The following is an 18656-nucleotide window of genomic DNA, read 5'->3' on the forward strand; positions in this document are numbered from 1 at the left end:
ACAAGCCAGTGGGGAAAGGTAATAGTGCGTCACGGCCTAAATATTTTAAAAGATGAATAAAAAGCTATTGGCATAACCACAGTAGTGTTTGTTTTTCTCTGCTCATTTCATTAGCCTACTGCACTGCATGTAGCATCATCATCTTGGGTAAAATGTAATGATGTATGATGGAGACAGAGGGAATGAACAGGCCATTTATGAAGGAGGATAATCATGTGGGGATACTAGAACGAAGGTCAACTCGGTTATTTTGTCAGGCTGTAATATTTCCCTGTACTGACTGTTATTGAATGTTTGACAAGCTCACTTTCAGTTCAGCTAATTCAGAAATGAATTGCAGCCCCGTAGTTGTGTTAATTACTTCTTGAACTGTTTTCCAGCCAACCTAATGTTCTCCAATCATGCAACACACAATACATTGTTATGACTAATAACGCAATGCCTCATTGACTGTTTGCTAATCTACTCATATGAGAAATCATTGGACAAGCAATTTGTTCAACTGGAGGAATTAAGTCAGAGATTAAGCTCTGTAAATGTGTGGAAGCCTACTTCCTCAGGCCTTTAACTGGGCTTTCACATCCACTGTGTTAATTAGCACCCTGGGCTATTCATGCTAGCAGCTAAAGGCTAAATTAGCAGAAGAATGAGAAACAATAACTTAATGCTGATGAGTTTTTTTTCATTATGTCTTTATGGCCAATACTCCTGTAGGAGGAGAGTTTAAGAAGTTATTGAATTATAAGCAAAGGCATTCCTGACAGAAAATCCCTTTTACTGTTGATCAAAGATGAATTTCAGAGTGAGATTTGACTAGCTTGGTTGTAATATCCAGCTAAACATGAGAAATTCACATTTACTGTATTAGAAGTCTATACAAAACATATGTGTCTCATCATGATAGAAAAAGTATGGCAGCTTTCCAAAGGTTCTAACTTTACTTGCACCTTGGGTTGTACATGCAAGGATCTAAAAGCTTAATTAGCCCAGGAATGTGAAACAATAACTTAACACTTATGATTAAGACCTTAATCAGAAATGGTTGAATGATGTCCTTGACTGCTGATCACTGAATGTGGCTTAGGTGGTTCCATTTTTTTTTTTTTTTTGCTTTAATTTAGTGTGGATGTCAGGAGAACCAGGACATTACGATACAGTAAACAGATGTCCCAGTATATGCAACAACAAATGTCCCAACAAATATCCTTAAGACCCTAAAATGTCTTGGTTTTCACCACAATTGCAACCTGCGTTCATGGAAGGTATGCTCTGCAGGCAAGCCAAGTTTACATTATGAGTGTATACAGGAGTAATTTGGTTAACTAGGACAGCACCTAATGAAAAGCAAACCCACATTTACAGCACAAAAACATAAGTTATTTCATGTAGGCACACTTCTATACTGCCAGAAATAAAACGTGCTTCATCATCATTAAAAAAAAAAAAAAAAAGTATGGTAGCGCCTTAGGATGTCATTAAAAATCCTAAATGATGTGCTAATCTGAGGGGCCCTGTGTGTGTAGGGATCGTCCACATTGAGATGCAAAGCTGCGATGGAAAGCGCCTATTTGCCTCTCTGGATGACGCTGGAGCTTTCCTGTTTGACACAGGATTAATAACAACAATACAGAGATTTATTTGCTTGCGTAAAGCTTGAGGTCTCTCTTGCTCTCCCTCGCTCCCATGCTCTCTTTAGTGGTTTTAATATTTGAGCATTTCTTGCTTCCTTCCACGGTGTTCAGGCAGAAGCACAAGATATTAAGTGTATGTTGTAACCTGTTTGAAGTCATTCTTTGCCTCGAGGTCCTTTGATGTTGGGGTGTTCTGTGTAAAATGTGCTGGTAGCATTTGAATTGCACAGAAAAACCTGTCAAACATATGAAATAAACATCTCTCTGACAGCGGAAGGAATCTCATTGAGATGCATCCTTGTGGACTAATAAAACAGCATTCGGTGAGGCAGTGCTGGATTTCTTGGAGCTTTTAAGAGCAGGCCACCATCTCTTCTGTTTTGCCTGTGCAGAACTTAATCGAATTTGTTGAAGAAAACAACAGATGAAAGCTTGTGTGAGGCATTTCCTATCTGTGTGTGCGGAGCTGTGCCTCTCTTTTCTGCATGTGTGTGTGTGTCTGTGTGTATGTGTGTGTGCATCTGCATCAATCCATCCAATCTCCTAGCCAACCTGCCTCTTGAGAAGTGCTGTGGTAGCTCAATTAGTAAAGCAGCAAGCAAATTACAGAGCTTTTTTCCTTCCTTCTTGCTTCCATTTGTTTTGTTTTTCTCTTGCAGAGACATTTTTTTTTTCCTAACAGCGAAAGCCAAAATGTGGAGTTAAATAAAAGAAAATCACACATGTGTATGCACGCACACAAGCCTTTCTTTCACACACACAGGCTCACTCAGACATATTCGCAGATATGAACAGACACAAAGGCACAGAGCATACAGAGGACCATATCACCTTTTGGCCTCAGCCATCCACACCACTATACTCTGTGTCTGCTTGGACTCGATGACCTGTGAAGGTGAAAGCCAGAGGAGCCAATTAGAGCACACAAAACCATCCAGGGCCCCTTTCTCTTTTTTCTCCACATCACCCATACATCCAGCTTCCCCCACTCAGCACCTCCACAATCTCACAGAAAACATTCAGAAGAACCTCTTCAGGATTATATTTTGTTAAATATTTCAACGTTGTGGCCAAGATTTATTATTTCATTTCTTTTGACCAATTGACCTTCATAATAACAGTTCCCATGCTCTCGATTGGCTACAAGTCAGCAAGCTTGAAGCCTTTCGACCCAGTAACACAGGACCCTTCGAGTGGTGTCAGTGGTGGCTAATTGGTTCTGCTGAGACGATTTTCGGGTGTAATTAGTCTTAAGTGCTTGCTGGGGGAGCTCAGTTGGAACTGTTGACATCTGGTCCACAGCTATTGTATAATGCCACTCTACTGTACAAAGCCATTGGCAGGTGTCAAAATCGACTTGAGTCTTGGTCTTTCCAATTAACTTTCGGGTTGTTGAAGAAGATCCCGGGAAATACTCTTACTCAAGAGTCAGAGTAAGGCTGTATGGCTGTATGTTCAATGTGAAGCTCAAGCCACCAGCTGGTTAGCTTAGTGTAGGACAATCACAGGAAACAAGAGAAAACAATTAGCCCAGCTCTGTTCAAAGGTAACAAGACCAAGTCAAAACCTAGTATAAGGCTTAACCATGAATGGTTAATGTGTGAAATTGAGGACATAGTTGAAAACTGTTGTGGAACTGCTATAAAAAAAAACCTTTCAATGGCAAGAAATTAAAGCCTGCTCTAAAGGTGTCTAAATGTCAATAGATGACATAATGCATTATTTTTATTATGTCTTCACATTGTATTTGCATTCGGCCTAGTATCATCTGGTTTTAGCCCTTTTATCTGTTTGCTTCTCTCCTACTTTCTGTGCTCAAATATACAGTATTTTAACATAGCTGAATTCCCAATAAAGCATCCACTGCTAAAATGCTGATATCATAGAAAGTTAGAGGTTCATTCATGTCTGTCAGCTGCTGTGTGGTCAACTGAATGAGAGGCATAGAGAGGTGTGCCTGCGGCGGGAAATCCCGACATTTGTGTTCACAGGGCAATATTGGTGACTCCCTTCTATGGAAAGTACTTAAGGTTTGTCCAAAGCATTGCTAGATTTGTCACTAAGTGCTTTTTGTGACTCCTTTAGTCTCTTAAGTCTGGGGTCTGAAAAGTCGGTGAATCTAGCGACAACAAAACGTTAAGTTAGTAACACTGACTGTAAGTACCCCTTGATAGAAACTGGTGCCAGTTCATTTTGAAAGAACTATAGCCAGTGGGGAAACTCCAACACTCGACTGGCCAGCCAGTGGTGTAACTTCATCACTCAGTCACTCAGCAACATTGTGTTTAAAGGCTTGGCCCTGCTGTTGCAGCCCAGCCAAAAAAAAAAAAAATCTGCCAACCAGCACATCTAATACTCAGTTTCTAATATGTTATATTTGCTTTAGCTCCAAATTTAATGGACAGATGTGAGAGGCATACCAGTCTTCTCATCGTAACAAGAAAGCAAAGTGTGTTTCCCTAAATGTCAAAACTTTGCTTTAAGAAACTTGCTAGAGCAATGTCAAATTGAGTTTCCTGCAAACCCCAAACCTTGATACTCGGCCAACTGTGACTGTCGCCAGAAGAATGATATTTTAGGAAAGAAGATCAGAACGTATGCCTTTCAAAGAAACTTTATTTGCATTTGCGTAATTAGCTCTACAAATAAATTCCTAGACTGTGAGGCACTGAAGTGCATTTTGTCATCAAATGGCAAAGGAAAAGGAAAACTCCTACTCAGTTTAAAAAAAAATTATTCAGTTTTGACCTGTTTTGACTTAACAGTCCTAAAGATAAAGAATAAACAAACCCAGAATTACATATTCATTTAGGCCAATATGTAAATAATTCCCTTGTGTCCTTGGGTTTTATTTAATGAGTACATGAATTTTACCTTTTCAGAAGGTAACTTTATGGAACAGTGGACATCTGACAGCCTTTGTTCTTCCTAGACTGAGAAAACAATGAAGGAAAATGAAAACAAAGGTCATGGCTGGTGGAAGAATATCAAGAGAAGGTCACTACAGCATTAGTAGGAATTTCAATTGTTGTTTATTTCTGTTATTATTATTGTTTTTTTAAGTGCGATTGATAAATATGCATATGACATCTCCAGTATAAAGTATAACTGTGGGAGAAATAAAAGGTTTCAGTCTGTACTCCATGCTTGAGTGACACAAACTTAAATTTTTTGTATTTTCATTTAAAAATGATTAACTTGGCCAAGCATTTTTATTTATTATCTAACCATGTAATTTAACTCACATGTATTTGAATTTGACTTCTTCTTATGGTGCACATTTTTTCACGAACATTTGAAGGTGCTATACTCTTGTTGTACGCCTTTGACTGCTTTTTAGCAAACACACCACTATTCATTGCACTGTAGTGAATGGGTGTTAAGAACATTTTGGACATTTTTAGAATAACTTTTATTTACTTTAGATTCTTTAAATGAACATGATCATCAAAGCAATTGTCTGATTACGCAGAAACCATGTTCAGCTTGTATCTATGCAATTTTGGCAAAAACAAATTTGTTTCTCATAGAGTTTGTTAATTACACCATCAAGTATAGTGCTTTGAAATTGGCGCGATTAAAACACAATAAAATAGAAGTGAATAGAGGAGGCAAAACAAGAGGTAGCTGCAGAGGAAACACAATTTGACATGGGTGTGATGGTGATGCCGGGCCTATTTTCTTTCGGTCAGTGCACACCTCGCTCTGGGTCAGCCTATCTCTTACATGTGCACAGTTTAATGCCTGATAGCATGAGCCTACAGGCGGCTGCAAGCTGTGTGTCTGTGTGTGTGCGTGCTTGGTTTGAAGTTGAGATGTGGGGCGCATGATTCGTCGATGTGATTTTTCAACTGATTTGTCTGGCTCATAGCACTCCCACATTTGCTCTCATAGTCGGCTAAAACAAATGCCGCCCCCTCGCTCACCCCGCTGCGTCTGGTCCGGCAATCAGCACAAGCGTAGAAGGAGCAGCAGTCGCAAATGAGAGAACTGCCTGGCATCCTCATGAGGTATCAGGTCAATCAAGCCCACTGTAGGCGAGGCGTGCAGGGCCCCTGAGGCTAAACGCTGTAGTACAGAGCTCAATAAGCGCCTGTTGGCCTCAGGGGCAGCTTACAAAATGAAAGAGGATATTGGGGAGATTGTTTAGTATTATCATCGTTCATCATCATTCCTCAGTTGGCTGTAACAATATGGTGCCTGGTTATTTTGCTCCCCCTGAGGAAGACTAGCAGCTGCCACTGATAAAGATATGTGAGCTGATTGGAGAGATTGGAGGGAGACAAAAATTGTGGCTGGTAATAGAAGTGAATGGGACAGAGGCAGGTTTGTGACAGACGAGGAACAGACAGAAAAAAAGAATATGAAGGGAGGAGAGAAATGACTGAGATGGCAGATAGGTGTTCTTGTGTTGCTGTCCCCCTATCTCTACACACTGTGGCTCCAATCAATTAGTTGTGGCTGTTCTTTGCTGGCAAGGCAGCACTAAAACGGGGGCTGCAGGTAGGATAAAGAAACTGGTGGTTAGGGGGAAAAAATGGGCTGGTTCTGCCTGGACACCCTGGAGGCAGCAGCAGCACAAGAGAGGATGAGGATTAAACTGAACTCCATCTTAAACAGCACCACCCACTCTCTCTTTAGTGAGCTGATGCAGCTACAAAGCACTGCAGCTACTGCCACATTCCTCAAAAGATGCAACCTTATGGCACCCCCGATCATACAAAGCTTTTAGTTTCATCAAGGCCAAAGTGTCACAGTCAAGATGTCATCATCAGAATATAGCGAACAAGTGTCTTTTCTGAAGATTTTTTTCATGTGAATCGCTCTGTTAAACAGTGAAGGGAAAGAAGAAAAAGATGTGTGAGGGACAGACAGAGCAGGAGGATGGTGCGTGATAAAGGTCATGAGCCAGATTCAGACTCAGTGATTCAAGTGTATGATGCATATGAAATGCACCACAGTTAACAAAATGATCAGATGGCTATTTCTGCTATGAGCACCTGGCTTTTCCCACAACCACTGGTCCTTGTTGGCATTGCTCCCCAAACAACTGACTGACACAAAAACAGGAGACAGACAATGTTAGCAACCAACTGGCTAAACGGCCAGATATTTCCCTGAGGAGTCGGTGAAGAGCAGAATAAGGCTAATGTAAATAGGCAAAAGGTTGCTAACAAGTTAGCTATCACAACTTTATTAGGTTGTAATGTCAATGCTGTGTTTACAGTCCCAAGTGGTCAAAAAAAAAAAATCGATGACATCCAAACTCACAACACTGACTCATGATATTGCTCCTCTAGCCACTACAACCCACAGGCTAACAGTAAAAAGCTACTCTATATGAAGGACTTTTTTTTTACAGAGAGAAGAGAGAGATTTGAGTTGAAAATACACAAAAATTAGGCTACTTAATTAGGCTACATATATTTGCTATATTAGCTCCTTTCTAGGGTTTTTTTACTCTATTATTTCTAATTCATATTATGCTGGTTTTTATCGCTAAGTTGACCTGACTCTGGTCCAACACATTTAATTGTACCTTTAACTTTGTGTAAACCTACAGATGACAAAATAACCTTAAACTTGAAACTTGAAACTTATCTGATCCCCAGAAAGAAAACAACTCTATCAAAACTATTCTTCAAAGAAATACAATATGAACTTGAAGTGTGTGATAAACATCATGTGAAGTGATTTATATCCGACCGTGAAGATGAAACATCTGTTTGTAACGATGTGGGGGCCAAAGCTGGAGGAAAATGACATCATGATGGAGTGGCAGAAAACCACCCCACAGTCAGTGACGTCATGTCCCTGAGTGATGTCAGTGGTGCGAGGGCACACGGTCATCCTTTTCTGCGCTTTAAATAGTCCACTGCCTTCCTTATCTCTCTCACCACCTCCTGTCATTCCCTCCTCTGCTCATTTGTCCCCTTTGCCTTCTATCCTCCTCATTTCTCCTCCACTCACTGGACAATACAGCTGCAGCTTATCTCTGTCTCTCTCTCTTCCCCATTTGTTGTCCCTCTCTCTTCCTTTTCCTCACTCTAAGCTCCCTCTCTCTCTTTCTCCCAAGTCTTTTAGCGAGAGGGTAGCTGGGTGGGTGGGGGGGGGTTGTAAAGCAGGGGGTTCAGCGCGGCCACATCCCAGGCTTTTTGCTAGATTAATTTGCGGGGGCTCTGGCCTGCGCTGCACTGCTTACTGTACGCAGTGAAAGTCACTCAGGGATTAACGGCAGGCAGGAAGGCAACGGCCCCCACCCACTTGCTGCCTCGGCAGAAAAAGACCCCCCCCCCCACCACCACCTCTCCTCTCTCTCCCTCCCAAACCTAACCTCCTCCATCTCTCTTTCCTCTCTCACTCAAAACCACTTTCTCTATCTCTCATACCTCCTTCTCTCTCTCCCAACCCTCTTTCTTTCTTTCTCTCCATCCCATCAACCCCCTCTCTAGTTAATTACTGTAATGGGCTGGCCGTCCTTGGGGGGTAGTTGGAGGGCAGGGGGTGGGACCAGAGGAGATGCTGTATGGTTCAGCTCAGTCATGCTTCTCGCCTCCAGCACTGACACACACACACAAATGCTCACACTCTCAAAGACTTAAATGCATGGTCATATGTACTGTAAACCCCCTGACATGCTCAGTGACACACACACGGTTCCTTTCACACAGACCGCAGTTCCACATGCTGAATACGGACAAATCACACTGGCAAATTGCTCCATAAAAGAATACAACCAGACAATTCCACGTTAAAGTTAAAATCCTTACGATTTCATTCCTGGTTGATTTGATTACTGGCGGTAGCAATAAATGTGGTTTAATGCAAACATCTCTTGAGCAACTGGTGTATCTCTTTACAGTGCATCCAAACAAACTCATTCTGGTTTAAAAGGGTTGGTAAAACTAACTGTGATGACAAATATATTTCCTGCACCTGCTCCACAATAAAAGCCACCCCATGTTTCTGCTGGTTGATGGTTTTAATGTGAAGCAGCAGCAGTTGAACCCATTTTGTTTGTATTAGTGGTAACTTAATACCACTAAGCTCTCCAAATTAAAAGACCAACTATGTCTATCTCCCATGGGGTGACACCAAAGTGTTTTCTAATGTGATTGGCATATCAGCAGGGTAACACCTACCTAGGTTTAGGCACAAAAACGACTTGTGTAGGTTAAGGGAAACATCATGGTTTTGGTTAAAAAAAGTACTGCGGTAAGGTTAGGGGAACTTTGTTGTCATGGTTACACAAATAAACATGTGGTTTAGTCAATGATCCTGGTCATGGTTAAAAAAGTTGACTGTCATTTTGAGACTGATGTAAAAGTCCTTTTTTTTTTTTGACCCACCAGAGTTCCTCTTTACACGGACAAGTATACACAAGACATCGTCACATGACTTCCTGCCATGGGTCCTGTGAATCCCATGTGCTATGAACTACTACAAACACAGGTTATTACAATATGTAAATGCATTAAATACCTATTGCAACAACCATGATAACCATAAATATTTAAAACATGGTCTGATAATATCATAGATTGCGACTTTAAGTTATACAGCATCATTTCACAAGAGATATTTCACACAACCTCACAGTTCGACAGTAAAATTCAAAGTGAGAGGGGGAAGACCTGCAGAAAAAGAGAAAGTATAAGGAACTGAGTGGGGAAGGGAGATATGGTTAGAGAGAGTAATGGATGACAGGATGGAGAATGATGTGTTGAGATAGATGCAGCAATATACCCAAAGTGTCCACACGTTGGGGATGTGGGGTTTTGTGTGGGAACTTATTGGCCCAGTTTAAGGATCAGTCAGCTGAAACACTTTGGCTGAAGCTGACAGCTGTTTGAGAAATGCCAAATGGTGCTGGCAGAACACAAGTACACACACACACACACACACACATAGAGGAATACACATCTGCTTTCTATCCATCTCTCATACGCACATACAAACTCTCAAATACCCCAGATCACATTCAAATATGCACAAATACAGTCAGAGTGATTACAAATGCAATATTTGCAAGTGCACTGTTCAGTGCACATGAGCAAGCATATTAAACCCCCCCAATACATGTACTGTAGGCATGCGCACGCACGCACACACTCACACACACACACACACACAGATACATACACAGATACTTTCACAGATACAGAGCATGGTAACCACTGCCAATTGCAAATGAAGGAGCATATGCCTGTGCTTATATGAGACACTGAGCAGACATGATTTTTCTCAATCAAGCCAGTTAACTTGATCATCCGTCTGGCTGACTTCAGGAAGAAATCCTTTTAACCCTTTCACTGTCTGGACCTCAGTATTAATGGCTTCGCGGCCGTAAGATACAGTATTTCTCATTTAATCACAGTCAATTTTGTCCCAGGTTTGGTTTATTTTGTTTGCACGATGCTTAAATACATTACAGGGAAATGATATGAGACATTTGTTGGAGTGGCTCCATTTACAACTGAGAGACTTGGACAGTGAGAGAGTATTTAATGGAGAGATTCTGGGGTTACTGAGTACACACTGGGCTGTAATGAGGACATATCTAAAGGGTGCTGGGTCCATATTCTAGGAAAAGCCAGGGAACTTCACCCGTTCAGGCTTAATGATACAGAGCTGTGAAGCTGCAAGAACTATTCTGTGAGCTTATATTAAAGTGATTCCATGGTTGTAGATTCGTGGAAAAGTCCTGTTTTTTTCCATGAGGGAAGTTAAACTGTTATAGATGCACAATATGCAATTTTCTGCTGATGATATCATGTCTTCTACTCAAGTTAGCATGCTAACCAGCTAGTCCCAGCACATCTCATCACTTTCCGATAGCGACTCACTGTCGCATTTGTCAAGCGACAATCACCACCACCCGGCAAGAAACCATGTTTGGCGGCAGAGAAAACTTACGGATAACTACTTTAAGTCAAAATAGGGAAGGGGATTTTTTTTCCCCATTAAAGATAAACTTATTTAGTCATTCAAGGGTTTGTTTCACAAAAGTACCACTTAATCACAGATCATACCGGCGAATGGAATTGGAGAAACAGCAACCTGAAATCTCAACCTGCAACTGCAGTGAATGAATAAAAGAAAGAAGTGGTAATGAAATTAAAATTCACTATTCAATGTCAACTTTTGCTGCTGTAGGGTTTGCTGTCGTTGCAGCATTACTGATCAGATGAGTCAGTCAGTCAAAGATGGATCTGAGTATTTTCTAATATTTAATTTAGACATGATCCAGATTCTGAAATTCATGAAATCTCCTTATCTGTGCAGAGTATGTAAACACATGCGCACACACACAGACAAACACACAGGGGTTCAAGATTATGATAATATGGTGGCCGTGACCTTGTGATTGCACAGCATGCTTCATTTCCTTTCATGTTTGCTCATGATCATCGGGCTGGATATGTGTGTATATGTGTTTGTTCAGAGATTTCCTCTCTCTGCCTGTCCATGGGTATTCTCACAGTTATTTTCACAAATTTAAAGGCCTCTGCAACCACTTTGATGCTCTTTAGGGAGGAGAAATGACAGCTGAGAGCTCTGGCAAATGAAGGGAATGGGAACAGAAATAAAAACTGTATGAGAAAGTGAAAAGTGCTGGATAATCAGACAGGAGGAGGGAGAGACCTTACAGCACTTCCAAACTGCTCTGGTGCCACTGCTCATTAAGATGATTATGATGTGAATATTTACTGTTGTTCTCCTGCTACTACTACTATGCTTGCTGTGTCATAGCCTGCAGCTATTAACATCTCGACTGTGGCATTTAGTCTCACAAACACACGCGCTCAAACACATCGCTGCACAAACATAATGCACGTCAGCATACATGCACAAGCACAAGCACACACGCAGGGTAATCGAAAACGTCGTTCACTTACCCCTTGTTGTGAGCATGTAGCCAATTACCATCACCATTACAGTAATGGATACTTTTCCTTTCTACCCAAAATACCACATTCATCCCAAGTAACTCTACTTCAATGCATTTACTAGCAGAGGATATGAACGACCAAGAGACTGCTGCTGCAGAAAAGCTGTTTAATTTGCAGCAACATAAAACACCTTTGTTTTCTTGCTTTGCTAACGGGCTTTTCGGCATGTGTGTAGAACGTTTAGCCTGGGTACGCCAGAAACTTTGTTACGAAATAGATTTTGTTTCTATCTTGCCTAGAGTGAGATGAGACGATCAATACGAAGCCTAGGGCTAGGAGGCAATTAGCTTAGCTTAGCTTAGCTTAAAGACAGGAAGCAGCAGTAAACAGCTAGCCTGCTGTCCAAAGTTCAAAAATACACATACCAACGCCTTTAAAAATGCCACTTTCATGTCGTATTGTTAAAAAGTATGAGCAACTGACTTGGACATACCTGATTCTGGGTGACAGTTTTTTGTATCTGGTTTCACTTGCTAAGAAAAAAATCTACAAATATGTAGCACACGAGAACTAGCTAATTTGGGCTATTTAAATGATGGCGACAAGGTTAGCAGTGGGGGTAACCATATTTCAGTAATGCATAAACACTCCTGAGTGGGAATAATGAAAAGTTTTCCTGCTCTTCCCATTCGTGACAAGAATCTGTGAAATTACTGAGCCCGGCAGCTACAGCTTGAACAACACGTTCATTTTGAGATTTTGGTAGATGTATTTTTTAACTTCTTAGTGATTCAGGTCATGGTATGTCTAAGGGTTATATGAATGCAACTGGATTTGCCTCAGGTTCTTGAAGATTTTCACCTCTCACCCTGAAGAAGAGAGGACTGTGTCTCGTTTTCATAGCTTTGTAAAAAAAAACAAAACATTTGTCTAATCATAGGCTTGAAGCCATATAGCTATTTTCTGTACAACACTACCACAGCAGTATACTGTATAACTACAGTACTTCTAGTGCAGACAATATAGTAGTTCCCAACTTTTCATGGCCATTTTTCTGTCATCCACACAGACTGTGAATATTTACAGGCTCATTTCATCTCTCTTTGCAACCGCTGTGCCGAGTGCTGGCCATGGGGTAAAGATCAGAGGCCAGAGAGAGGTCAGCCAACCACGCAGACTGTTGGCTTTCAGTGCCGAGACTAACAAGATGCTCATGTAATGTAAATAGCTACATGAAACTGGTGCCCTGGGCAGAGTGAACCCAGGATTTTAAATGGACTGCTGCATGGAGTCTAATAACCAAAGCTCAAATGGACCAAATGCATAAATATTGTTTGTGTATTCAAACATTGTGGTCCTATTTTGCAGTACAATGAGAATATAGCTTTTCTAAATGTGGTCAAACCCAAGTTTGATGTTTGGATATATTGCACTGTGACCAGAAAGCCACATTATTGCCTCCAGTCGTTTGAGGAAAAATGGAAAAACGGTGAATCATTGTCTCCTGGGAGAAGTGTGGCATGTTTGTCTCGCATTGTGATTGTGTTCTCATTTTTTGTTATTTTCTCTCCTGCAATGACAGGATGCGCATCATGGTGTGCAGTGCACACTCCACAACAAAAACAGTAAACATACTGCCGAAGGTATCAGCTTAAAAGTACGTAAAATGTATGTGTGAATCTGTATACTGTATCTAGAACTGGGCAGAGCAGGATTTCATTGTATTTACAGGGCTAAAACTACCCAAATCTAAACTGACAGAAACAGATAGAGATTAGGATCATACCTCAGCTTTAATGTGGACCACTATGATTGTAACAGACAGGGGCTTTTTAGAAATCCAATATTTTTCAAACTTAACCATCATCTCCACTTCTGGGGCCACATTTTGAAGAAAATGAGACCACTTGGCTGCAAGGTCATCTGCAGTGCGGCATCTAATGAGGACTGGTGGAATTAGCACAGAAAGTAGACAGCTGGTTGTTAAAGAGTAAGTGGGACTTGTGAGACCTCCACACAGCAAGAAAATATCATCCGTCATCTGCGGCTCTGTGGCTTCGAATGTTATTTTGATGTTGTGCAACATTCCTGCAGAAAGGGAGAATGAAGGGCTAAATATGTGTGCTGTGTATACTGTGCAGGTGTATGATCAGAGCCTCTCAGCATGCACACATCGCCACCATGGCTCATGGGACATAACCAAGGCATCTGTCAATGATGGACAGGTGAAAGCCAGAGAGACAAATAGACAGAGACACGAAGAGGAGAGATCAGAGGGCATCAGACTGTATGAATTTCAGAAAAATGTCTTCATTGTCATGCCGACAATCTTCCTTTTTCCTTTTCCTTTTCTCCGCCCTGCTACTTTAAAAAAAAAAACTTTTTTATCTTTTCAATAAAGGACATGCAGATTTCCATGTCTGTACACAAAACTGCTGCCAATACGTGGTTTAAAGCTGCTTTAATCAGTATCTTTAACTTAACAATGAATCAAATGAGCAATTTGAAAGGGGTCCCTTATAGTGACAAACCCACATATAATTATTAACCAGCTCTGCAGTTCTTCTCAGTTCTGCAGAGTGTTTTAATACCTTTCAGCTCATTGTTTTGGCCTACAAGATTATGCAGAAAGACAAAGTCGACTCTATTAGGAACACCAAGCTAAGACTAATGCAACAATCCTCAATAAATCCTGAACTGATAAAGGTTATAATGTTCAGTTCTTTTTGAAAAGCAGTTTTTGGTGCTGCTGAGCTCTATTACATTAAACAAAAAGATGTGTCTGTTCAGCCTACCCTCATTGATTTGAATTCTGGGTTAGACCAAATAATAGGAACACGGAGACTACATTCTCCAAAATGATCAAACAGTTCGCTCAACACCAGGATATTAAAGGTGTACACACTGTATACAAAATCAAATGTAAATAACAAAATACGCAATATCAGGCCATTTTCATGGCCACTTCAGGAGATAAGTTGAGTTATTTCTTCATGACTTGTAGGTGAACCTGATCTTGTTTTTAGAAAATCCTAGCCTCATCCTTGAGCCTGGCCTGTCAACTCCCAACTTCCATAGACATGAATAATTACAACATATAAACATAGTGTGGATCCTGTGAACAGCAGTCCATGGCCAACAGGGCTTTCATCCATTATTCATCTCACACATGTGTGAATGCAAGGGAAGTAATGTCAAAGAATAAGGAAAAGGAATAAATTGAAAAATCAGCAACAACTTTGCTTGTGCAGAGATGTCAACTGTGTCTTAGCAATCTTTGTATTTAGTAAGATAATAATGTCAGACAGTCTATTTATGTACTCTCGAGGTACAAGATGCTACCTCAAGTGCAGGCAGCTCTTAGAAATAAAGGGATTTCTGTAAACTATTAAATAAATGTCATATTTCAGAACAGGCAGTCTGACAGTTTTATCAAATAGGGTATTGAGTCTTGCTCCCAAATTAAACCAAAGTGTCTGGAGCTGCAGGGTTTGTTAGCTCAGAGCCACCACTAACACTGGATACGACAGAGCAAAATGACTTGCTTTGTTGAGTAGGAAAGACACACTGACAGGGTTATGAGTTGCATATTTTCACAAAAAAAGCTCAGACAGAGACGATTCAACCAACTGTCTCGGATTTCTGCCTAAGATAAGATCAAGTAGTCTCTGTGTTAATTCAAGGCTTGAAGGCATTTTAAGGGTCATGTTTTACAGTCATAGCAGTGATGTGTGCATTTTGGATGGGTGCACAGCAGTCTTTATGTGTGACACATAACAGTCATGGGAGGCCAAGCGATGCACTCTTTTTGACCTTCTAACCCTGAAGAAGATCCTCTCAACCAAGTGTTTGTGTGTGTGCATGTGTGTGAAGGAGAAATCCAGACACTCTCCATGACTCTCCCCGCCTAGTGATCATGCTTGCATACACACACTCCAGATGTCAAGCCGGTTTCACACACCAGTGGACACACTGTTGCTACACCTTCCTTCCCTCACGTTTCACCCTCTCCCATCACGTCACACCTTCTCGTCCGCTTTCCTCCTTTCCTCATCCCTTCTCCCCTGTTTATCCGCTCTTCCGTCAATCCTCTAACACCTCTTCACCCCTCCTGCCGCTCCCTCCATTTCTCTCTCCATCATCCCAACCTTTTTTCACCTTTTTTTTTTTTTTTTTTTTTTTTAACCCCCTGCTCAGTCTCACAATATCTCACACAATCTTGGAGGATTTCCAGAGTAAACAATACCAATTTAATTCCATCGGAACATGGTCGACAAGGACGTGGACGCAGCTGGAATTGCATCTGTCTGATTGAGTCTTTGTGTCATCCACACGTGACTTTAAAATCATGTAAAAATCAATTACATTTTGACTTTCAATGCACAGAAGAGCACAACAGAACATCAGATACAAAGCTGCCCACTGCTGCAGAATTTCAGCCACAGCACATATTGTATTTTTACACTGATATTAATGGTCCTACCAGCTCTGCCAATATCTTATCAAAAACAAAGTCGGCATCTACCCAATGTAGAATCTGGCTGGAACAGGTTGGCGCAGTGGCCAACCTGAAATCCCATATTCCCTTGAAAAAGCACTGGCTTTGTGCAAAATTCTCAGCAAGGTCCTTTATATCTTGATCCCGTGCTCTTGAGCCCAGCCCAGACTCTTTTGTACCACACTGCCGCATGAGCAGTTTTTCATTAGTTTAGATTTTTTTTTTTTGCAGAACTGTCACTGTGGCATCACTGGACAACATATTTTGCATACAAGCAGTCATGATCCATCCAGAAACATTGATTATTTTCCCTGATTGAGATTCATGGTCGACCCTTTGCAATGGAAACTCATGCCATTACAGGCCCAGCTGCACTGTCCTCGGCTGAAATGAGGGACAAATGAAGAGTTTGTCACGGACCAGTGAGCAGTACACCTGAGAGGTCTCTCTCTCTCTCCCACATACACACACACACACACACACACACACACACACACACACACACACAAAGGGCTGTAGTCAGGGCCAGGGTGTGAGTCAGAGAATCACCCCTGAGATTTGATCCATCCTTGTTTTTGTATGAATGGACAGCCACACAGGAGCTGTCTCCATTTTTCACTCATCACAAGGTTCACCACGGCACAGTGACCCGACTCACCCACTGGACCTTAGGGTGCTAAATATATCTCAGTTTAGATTTAAAACAGATTGTTGTTACATCTTGCTTGTACTCGTCATTTTTTTTTTTTTTTTTTTACCTTCTGTACATGTTAATTTTTTTTTTTTTAATTTATGACACTGTATGGCCCTGTGATAGACTGTCCACCTGTCCAGGGTGTACCCCTCCCTCACCTAATGTCAGCTGGGATTGGCTGCAGCACCTCCATGACCCTAAAAGGATAAGCGGTATGGCTAATGAATGAATGAATAAATGACAATGTGTGTTTTTACTAAACCTGAATTACTTCAAATATGATACACTTAGTACAATACAAAAGTGATAGTATAACATTTTATTCGCTTTCTTGCGGTGAGTTAGGTGGGAACACTGATACCTCTCTCATGTTGCTTTTGGCATATGACCACCAGTAGCCAGTTAGCTTAGCTCAGCAAAAAGATTGGAAACAGTCTGCATTGTTTTGTGAACTTTGGCGTTGCTGACACACAAATTTCATTACCTTTGAACGGAGAATGGCTGTTTCCCTGTTTCCAGTTTGTGTGCTAAGCTATGCTAACTTGCTGCAGGCTGTAGCTTCATATTTACCATACACTGTAAAGTTTTTCTTATCACTTCATCAAAAATCTAGGAAACCGATTGCCTTGAAAGTAAATATAACTATTTGTCTTAAATTAGGTTGATTTTATATCCACTTCTTACAATTACTTCAAATTTAGTTGTATTTACATCATTTTATGAAGTTGTCCCAACTTAAAAACAGCAACTAAAAGTAACTTGCTCTTTTGAAGTGTACAGATATGAGACTTTTATGAATTTTCTCAAGATGATGCACGCAATTCCTAAAATGTTGAATTATTCCTTTTAATGTCAAGGTGTTTTCAGCTAGGTTGGAATAATAGAGATTAACTTACACAAATTTTTGACTTAGGATCATATGAAGTTTTAATTTTTATGTGCGTGCATAACTTTGGCTTCGACAACCAACACACATTATGATCCGTTTTTCTGCAGCATCTTAACATTTAATCTTAATGAGGATTCAGCTGTGCTTAGATCTAAATTACTGTGAGGCAGTATAGTGTGTATGATTGCCTAAATGAGTAAACAGGAGCTTGGGTAATTAAACCAGCCTTAAATCAAAAATAATCAGCCATACAGTTCATGGATAGGCTCGCATAACTAATTTGGCCTTCCAGTTCTTCCACTTTTATGATGGCAGACAACTTAATAACAAATCTGGGGTTCCTTTGAGTGAAGAAAAGAAGTCTGTTTTTCTTCCACAACTCTCATTTTGAGCTGTGACGGTGCATATGTTAATTCACAACTGTTTCTGCATCTCAATCACATCAGATGGTTTTACCTTGACAACTAAAAGCATGAAAGCTTCGACTAATAAAGGCAGCGAGGACCCTTAAAAAAAAAAAAAAAAAAAGGAGCAAAAGCATACTGAACGAAGAAGAGGCAGATGATGAAATGAATGATGAAACGGATGAGGTTTTAATCAGAATCTCTTTACGCTGGCAATTCTTCACCTCATCAGCCCCCAGTATCCTTCCCCACTGGACGACGGGCAACCTCCCAGAGTGCCTTGCTGCGTGGCCTTTTCAATAATGTAGAGGGGGAGAGAAGGGAGATAAAATGAGAGAGGAAACGATTTCCTGGCACTGTGGGAGCCCCCTCTGTGACATTTACCTCTAGCGTAGCCCTCAATATGTGTGTGTGTGTGTCTGATGGCCCTATGCCAGACTAATGATACCCCCCTCTGGCACAAACTCTCGAGGCACAAACCTCTCTTGCTAGTGATGCCACACGTGTCCTTTAGAATCACACTGAAGGGAAAGAGGGAGGAAAAGTGTGGAGATAATAGCACGATGGAGTGTAAAGAGTTTGAAAGAGAAATATGGGAGCAATATTCCCACCTAGGTGTGAAGCTGGGGAACAATACAGGGGCAGGA

Source organism: Trachinotus anak, unplaced genomic scaffold (assembly GCF_046630095.1).
Source record: "Trachinotus anak isolate AG129_WGS33_773 ecotype Australia unplaced genomic scaffold, CSIRO_AGI_Tana_v1 ptg000023l, whole genome shotgun sequence".
Lineage (NCBI taxonomy): Eukaryota > Metazoa > Chordata > Actinopteri > Carangiformes > Carangidae > Trachinotus > Trachinotus anak.